The following is a 9013-nucleotide window of genomic DNA, read 5'->3' on the forward strand; positions in this document are numbered from 1 at the left end:
TTCAAGCTTGGAAGCTAGTTGATTGAGGGTAAACCTTTGACCTCTCAAAGGTTTGAGGTAACAGGGAAAAACTCTACTTTGGGTAGTTTTATGTTAATTGATGATTAATTATTTGTTGAACATGAATGATGAATGTTACATGCATGGATTGATTGTTAAAGTAAAAGCTATATATTAGTTTCATTGAGCGCATGAAAAAGCTATGTTTGGCTTGAAAGTGCAAAATGCTTATACTTTTAAAAAATGAATGTGATGATGTGTAGAGGTATTTGTATATTAGTAATGAAATGAATTTTGAAAAATGATGAGAATACACACTTGGGTAGCGCAAGGTCGTGAGCCAACATGGTTGTTATAATAGTGAGTAAATGAAAGCGAAAAAGTAAACATAAGTAAGTATTGATTATTGCATGATCAGTGGCAAGAGTTCGCCTAGGGATTTGGGAGTAGAGAAAAAATTCATATGGTAATTAGGCTGCCCTCCGGTACATGGGGGCTATAGCCTTATCCCACTGTTTGTCGAGGGACTATCCTATAGTTTGTCGAGGGACTAGAACTTAACTATCTCCACCGGTTCAATGAAGAGAATAGCATAGGGTATGAGACACCCAAGGATTCGAGAATGGGAGAAGCTGTGGTCCGAGAGTGAGTTCTGTGATCTATGGCTGGGTCACACCTCACGATTGGTGAGCTTGGATAGTCCACTCATACGGACAGAGCCCTAATCAGTGTTATAACCCACGATTTTAGTCTGAGGAAATAAGGAAGATATAAGATTGGTTGATCATTGCCTAAGTAAATATATGACGTGTCACATGTATTAAGTGGTAGCAAGTCGCATGAGCATGGGTCATGTCACATATCTGAGAATATGGTGACAATGCACCTAGTTGTGAGAGTTAAAAAAGTTATAGAATGATAAATTGTGATATATGTAGACTTATCTTACATACTTAGCTTCCTTGTGCATGTATTTATTTATAATTGATATATAACCGCATAGGGTAGGTTTAACCTTGGTTATTGAGTGGTTAGACTCACCTCTTTCCTTTAATATTTTTCAAGCTCTAGCTCTGGTGTTGATAGGGAGAAGACTAAAGAGGCAGGGAATTAGCATATTTCCTACTATATGCCTCTAGTTTAGATTTAGTTGTATAATAGCATATAAATTGTCAATTCTAGGATGCATATCACTACACTTACAATATTTTGGTTGTTGAAAAAGTTAGAATTGTATTTTGAGCCCTTAGCCTTTGTGTATGTTGATATATATATATATATATATGTTTATAGGGCCAAAATACTAGTACAAGTGTAGAAATAAAGATTTAAGCATGTTTTGAATGATTTGAGTGAAATGTAATGGCAAATTACCTTCCCTATTGTTTTTGGTAAATTAGGGTTGAGGAGTGAATTTTAGTTATACTGATGTTTCAAAGCTTGTGACATGTTGTACTGATAGTCCTAGGTCCATTGGATATGGTCCAAGTGTTAGGAAAAGCTTTTGGCACTTGTTGAGGGTTTTGGACCCCCATTTTGTGTAAAAGTGTTGAAAAGTGGTTAAAATGTGTTTGGGTGTCCAACTTCCTAATGTGACTTGTTTTGGAAGTGAAACCTGTGCTATTAGCTAGTTCACATAAAGAGCTTTTCATAGACACCTAGATCACGTCATTCAGACGTTGGATGGAGAATCGGGGTGAGTCAGAAGTTCCTCCGATTCTGCTATCAAATGACAGCAAAATCAGTGAAATTTTCATGCAACACGCTGCGGCGCATGGCGCCTGAGCCACGGTATGTGGCACAGAGAGCAACACGTCGCAGCACAGCGTGCATGAGCTGCGGTGCATTGCTCTGTATCACAATACATATTTTGTTTTTCAACCGTTTTCGACTTCTTTCACTCCTCTGAGGTATCTCATGCTTCTGTAACTTATTTTTATTCTGATATGAAAGATTTTGATCGATTTTAACTAGTTTCTATTTAAAAAACTTGATATCCCTTTACTTTTGGATTAAACCTTAGTAATCACTCTTTGAGCTAATCCTTTGATTATCATGTGTTTCATTTATTAATTGTGTTTAGTGAAGTGAGAACATTTCACTTGCACTATTTTAATCAAGTTTTACACTCAAGTCACTATTGCAAAAAGAACAACTATCGGAGCACCCATATTTTGAGTATGCATAAGGATGGAGCATGATTTATTTAGAGTTAAAGGGCAAAAATACCCATTAACTTTTTCTCCAGGGGCATCCAGTATTCTTAAGTGAAAGGACAATATAAGAGTGTTCATAATGTTGATAAATTGAGTACAAAAATGCTCAAATCATTAATTTTGATTAACGTCCGTTAACGTTGACAGTTAAAAAAAAGATGCAAACATAAGGTGGAAAAATATACACAAACTATTTATGAGCTTCTAATATCCTTAAATCCAACAACAGTGCATGGGTACCCTAATTAACTTTATAAAAGAAGCCATATAGCCAGGTTCAGCCTTAATAACTTGGGCTTTTAGGCTTATTTCAATTGGCTTCAATACTTGAATTCTAAATATTTTTTTTTTCATTTTTAGTCAATTTCAATTTTTATCCTAAAAGGTGAAGATTTTTCAATTTTAACCAATTTTAATTTTATTTTATCAATAATAAAAAAGAATTCTGGTATTTGGGCTAGGTCTAGATTTTTTTAGACTTATTCAAGTGCCTTGAATAAGCTAAAAGTAAAGAAAATTTTCTAAACTCCCAAGCTTAGTATTAAGATTTTTCGAGCTTATTCAGGCTGGCCCATTGAGCTTGACCCAAATATTGGATCTAACCTTTCTCAATCTGTTAAAATAACTAGTTGTTGACCATGAAATTCTAAAAATAGAATTTAATGGGTTGAGAAATATTGGCCTATTTTATAAAATTAATGAATACTCATGCACCATTATTTTATTATTACAAAGAATCAAATGCCCCCTTCAATGAAATTCCTAGGTTTACGTTCATCTTCACGTAAGGAAGCCTAGCAATGAGCACAAAATCGAACTACTCATGTCAGGACGTCTCTTACAAAAGAGTGCACTTGTTAGGATAATAAGAAAGCAGCATGTGAATATTACCTTAATTCCTCCTCTCACCAAGAAAGGGAAAGAATTATTGTGAAAGGGGGAGAGATATGATAGACATTTGTGCAATGATTTGATTCAGTTAGTTAAAGGTTAAAATTATTTAGTTACTTATAGGAGATATATTAATAGACCAGTTTATGCAAATCATTTTAATAATATATTTGTTCTGTTGATAAAAAGGGAAAATCACTTCTAATTGATTTTGTAAATGAGTCATATTTCAAAATATTTAAAAACCTCATCCATAATTTATGAGAACTGTATTTTTCATGACTATTGGGCTAATTTACTCTAATTAATATAGTATTGAAACCTCTCAATGACTCAAGTAAAATAGCGTTTTTTTTTTATTGGACGACTCAATCGTGAAAGTTTGTTAATCAACCACTAATATAATATTAAATTCACAGTACTGTAGAATGCTAAATTCAGACAATTTTTATCCAAAACTGAATTAGTTAATGTTAGTAAAATTTAATCTTTCATCTCTTTTATAAGCAATATTCTACTATGTTAATATGAGATCGCACACATTATTATTTTTTATGCCACTGATTCAATTTTGTAATGAGAAAACACCTCCAATAATTTATAAGCTGCAGAAATAAATTTTTGTCACTTGTTAGAATCTCATATGAGTAAATAAACAAATATATGAAAGAAGATAAATAGAAAAATTCAACCAGAGAAACTAAAAATTATTAATACCTCAATGCAAAGGTAAAAACCACAAGTCATAAAGACCAATGAAAATTAGCCCCATATGATCAAAATAAGGTACAAGAAAAAGTTTCAATCAGATGCACACAAACAATTAGCCAAAGCATCAAAGCAACAAGCGTACAAAAGAGGACGAATAAGGTGAAAAACTCTTAAACCCGAGGAGGTATGTGGACCAAATAACTTTGACATCAGGCAATAAATTAATAATCCAATCATTGAAAATTACGGATTCAACGTTCCAAACCAGCTGGCTAAATTTCAGCCTAGTCTAGCTTTAACAAAATCGCAAATGTAGATTTGCCAAGACTGCCTGTGAATATATAAAAATTGTTTTCTTTCTTCTTCTCTCTCAAATGGTTGCATGCACCTTAATCATGAATATGACCTCTCTTACTTGACCTAATCTCAACCTTCTGCACTTTAGTAAGTAAGATTTATAATGGACTTGAATATTGGACTTTTCTCCATATATGAAGGGAGGCCAAATCCAACACTTTGATCCAATAAATGAGCAGTTTTGATTAGTCTAAGAGGGTGCATAAATCCCACTAGTCCCCACCTTAACAACCCCTAGTGCTCTTAATTATATAGTTTATTATATTAGGTTTTGGTAAGTGGAATTACTCCCTCTCTCCTTATATATAAGGTATTTTTAAAAGTTTATTTTTTTTAAATATAAAAGGCATCATGATATTTTTGATTAATTAGACAATTTTGCCATTGTTTTGAAGAAAAAAAGAGCTATTAATTGGGTTCTTTATGCACCACTACCATGATATTAATTGACATTAATAGGGGTAAAATTGAAAAATTATTGTGATTTAATGTGATTTTAATTAAATAACAAACTTTGATTAGCATGCACAATTCAGTTAAAAACACTTTATATTCAAAGACAAATGGAGTAATTAAATTAAAACATGAAAATATTAGGCACGGTAATTGGGAGTATATATATTATTTCCCCATTTTCTGAATATTTTATTTGCGGTGAGTTCTTTGAAGCTTCCTTCACCTGCCTCGCCCATAATTTAGTCTCCGTTACTTTTTTTATTATCAACTTGTTGCCGGTTTTCGCTCGAACTCATAATTCAGATTAGATATGTTTGTCCTTGCAGATCTTGGTGGAAGAAATTAGGACACCAATGAATGAAAAAGATGGAATAATTGGTGCCGAGGCATCAATATAATAATAATAATCAGGTATTAAAAAATATTAGGGATAATTTCAGTAAGAGACAGCAAGTGTCCATCTATTTGAGGTAATATTGTTCATGGTCAAATATTAAACGTAGACATTTCTCTTAGTAGAAATTTAAACTTTGATTCATTGTTTTATGAAGAACTAGCTCATTCTTCTAAACCAAATTCCCATTCTAAATTGCTCAGGTCATCTTTTTTTCTAATTTTTTCAATATATGGTTTTGAACTATGTAAGTCAAATTTTATATATGATAAAACGTTGAGGTCAAATTTAATCGTTTGAATTTATTTATTTATTTGATATAATAATAATAATTTTATAATAATTAGTTATTATTATAATAAGAATAAATGAGCAAATTATCTCTCTAAACTTTAGATTCAGTAGCACCACAAATTTTTTTGTTGTATAAATTATTTCCTTCACATTTGAAAATGATGCAATCTAAGTTCTGCCACAAATAAAAGCTAACTTTTACCGTTAATTAATGAGAAAATAATGGCAAAAGAATCTCCAAAATTACAGAAAAAGACCAACAAATTATAATAAATGACCAAAAAATACAAACAAGGAAAAAAATTACAAAAAATGACCAAAATTTTTTTGGTTTTTTATATAATTTTTGAGGTCATTTTCTGATCAATTAATGATTAAAATTAACTTTTGTTAATAGCAGTTGTTAGATTATACTATTTTTAAAAGTGGAGAAAAAAATTTGCACAATAAAAAAGTTCAAGATTTATAGTATTACTGGACCTAAAGTTTAAAGAATAATTTACTCATTTATCCTTATAATAATAACTTGTGGTTTTGGGGAAAAAGAAAAAGCCAAACCTTTGCTGTGAAACCGTGCAGTTTTGATGACCGTATCCCCGTTTCCCCATTGTTGCAATTTGGTGCGGCCACATAAAATTCGATTTTCATATTGAATGTCAAGTTTGTGAGAATGGCAAATAAGGATTTTGTAAAAACATGATAGAAAGAGTATTAAAATTTGAGAATATCAGTGTTAAAAAATCCTAACTTGATATTAATATTTTTATAAGATCCTTATTTGTCATTCTCCCTTCTAGTTTTTTTAATATAGGTTTTGCAATAAAATAAATCATCGTCTAATTTTTACATGCAGTTAATGGCTTATAAATGAACTGTGGTAGGTAGGATTTGACAGATAAAACTTATTTAAGGTTAGGAGTTTTATTTATTTATATTGCTTTTCTATTTTTATTAGAAAAATCACAATTAAGGATCAAAAGATCTAAATGTAATTAAAATTTATTATAAAAAGATAAAAATATTCCTTATATGTATATATATACTCTTTTAACAATAAGTCTCCATTTGAAAAAAAAATTTTCATTTTCATTTTAATAATAATTAAGTCCCTTATTAACAGCTCTAAAAAATTAATTTACTAGTGGTGAGGAACAAATGCTGTGAATTAGTGAACAAGTCCACATTCAAGAAAAAAGTAATTGTCATTTCTATTTTAACAATAATCAATTTAAAATAAGACTTAGCTTAATTATTACAGTTTAAAATCTCCAAAATGATAAGACAAAAGAAGGCCTTAGGGATACTAATAAGATTAATTGCTGTACAGTTTCTCAAATTTAAGAATTTGAGTTTTGATATTACAGCAATTGAGGGATATGAAGTTGCAATAATCTAGCACGCGCGCGCTTTGAGATCTGACTTTCAAGATTTGTAACCCCTCCAAATCAGACATCTTAATTAACTAAATTTTTCGAGTCACTAAGATTCAAGATTTTCAAGTTAGGGAGAATCTGTAAATGAAAGAGTATGGGAGTACAGACTTGGATATAACCTAAATAAGAAATGTAATAAAAAATTCGAAACCAAATTAAAGTATACTGATCAGCTGGACTCTTTGTTCTGTGAAATAGTCAATGTTGGCACCATGAGTGTTCTAAGATATCAAAAATTTGAATTATTTGTTGTTAATGACAATAAACTGTAATATTTCATTTGTTTTTTTTTTAATCAACAACAAACAACACTCTATCATTATCTATTTATCATTGCAAATGGAGATAAAAAGGTAAGGCCCTGTTTGATTACCTATTTTTAAAATAGTTTTTGTTTTTTTAAGACCTGTTTCAAAAATATTATTTTATTATCTGTTTTGAAAAATAAAAAAATTAAAATTTGTTTTGAAAAACTAAAAAATTAGAACATCTTTTTAATATTTAATATTTTTTGTTCCACCAAACTAAAAAAATATCATGTTTTCATCTGTTTGGACAAAAAAAGGAGAAGTGGGCCAGATTACTATACCAGGCCCAACACAGAGAATTCCTCAATTTAACCCAACTAGATAATTCTAAGAGACCGGACCTCAACAGCTTAATGAAAGTGGTGACCAAGTCCAAAAGTCATAACCCATCATCCGTGAATCTTGGAGTACTCACCGTGGCACAAACCCTCTCCATAAAGTGCCAAGTAGGGGTGTTTACAATACAAGATGTAACTGAGACATTCTTGTCTCGTATCTAGTCCCAAAAAAAAAAATTGAGATTAAATTTTTATCTTATGTCCTGTCCTGTTCTATCTCAAAAGTTGTCTCGTCTCGTTAGAAATTGAGATGGGGGCGAAACGAGATATGAACATCTCGTCGTTTTAATAAATTAGACAATATCAAAAAAATTATGAATAATAATATTTATTAAAATTTTAAATTATATAATTTATTAAGTTTAAAATCAAAATAATACAAGTACATAAATCACAATAATTTAAAATTAATTATTAAATCGCATTAATCACAATTACATATTATGATAGCAATTATAAGTGATCTCTAAGCTATAAGAGCAGTAACAACAGGCAAGCTAAATACAACATTAAATTATTGTTCTTCTACTTTAGTTGAGATATGCTAAATTAATTACTCTTCTAAAAATAAAACAAGAAATATGATACAAATAAAAGTTATTAAATAGACAGATCTAAGAATAAATTATATTAATGTAATTAATACATTATAAAGAAATATATCATCCTGTTTACTCTATATCATTAAAATCATCAATATAAAAAACTTTAATTTTATATAAGAATTGCAAGTATTGATATTATAATTGATATAATTAATATAATTAATATAAGTATAAATTATATTAATATATTAATGTATATTTTTAAAATAAAAATAATATATATATAATATTTGAGATGGGATGGGACGTCCTAATAGTAATCCATTGTCCCGTCCCGTCTCGATTGTTTTGTGCTAGGAAGAGACCTATCTTGATATGATTGGAATAATATTAGGCAAATCGAGACGGATATAAGCTGAACACCTTTAGTGCCAAGTGGTGCATTGCTCCAAAAACTCGAGTGGAAACTCACCAAACATCATTAAAGACAATTATGTTAATAAAATAAATAATTATTCCCCCCCTTTATTTCACTATTTAATTTATACTCCCTCCATATAAAATGTAAGGCATTTTTAACCGAATCTCACTCCCATTAAAGTAGTTACCTACTTTTTAACTAACTCTATTTTTTTATATTTATCCCTATTAAACACTCTACAATAAACATAAAGTCATTATTAATTAGGACACTTTTGAAAAAAAGACAATAATTACACTTTAAAAGATTAAAAATGCCTTACATTTTTAAACATCCAACTCCTCAAAAAAATATCTTATATTTTTTAAGAGAAGGAGTCTATGTTTTCCAGAACAATGATGCAAACACTTTTTTGTTCCATCTTTTGTTTTCAAAACTCATTCTAAAAATATTACTGTACGGAATTGTCTTCAAAACATAAAAACAAAAAAAACAGAGTCAAACAAGCCCTAAGTCTCCTTCTCTATAGGCATGATAGAGGATGCTCCTCATAACACTTAACAGTAAGTAAGAAATTTAATTATACAGAGTATTAATGTAGAAATAAATATGAAGAGAGTTGAGGAAGTAAGAGAAAGAGAGGATCATA

This window comes from Prosopis cineraria, unplaced genomic scaffold (assembly GCF_029017545.1).
Source record: "Prosopis cineraria cultivar Desert tree isolate PC_DT_omini unplaced genomic scaffold, ASM2901754v1 PC7, whole genome shotgun sequence".
Lineage (NCBI taxonomy): Eukaryota > Viridiplantae > Streptophyta > Magnoliopsida > Fabales > Fabaceae > Prosopis > Prosopis cineraria.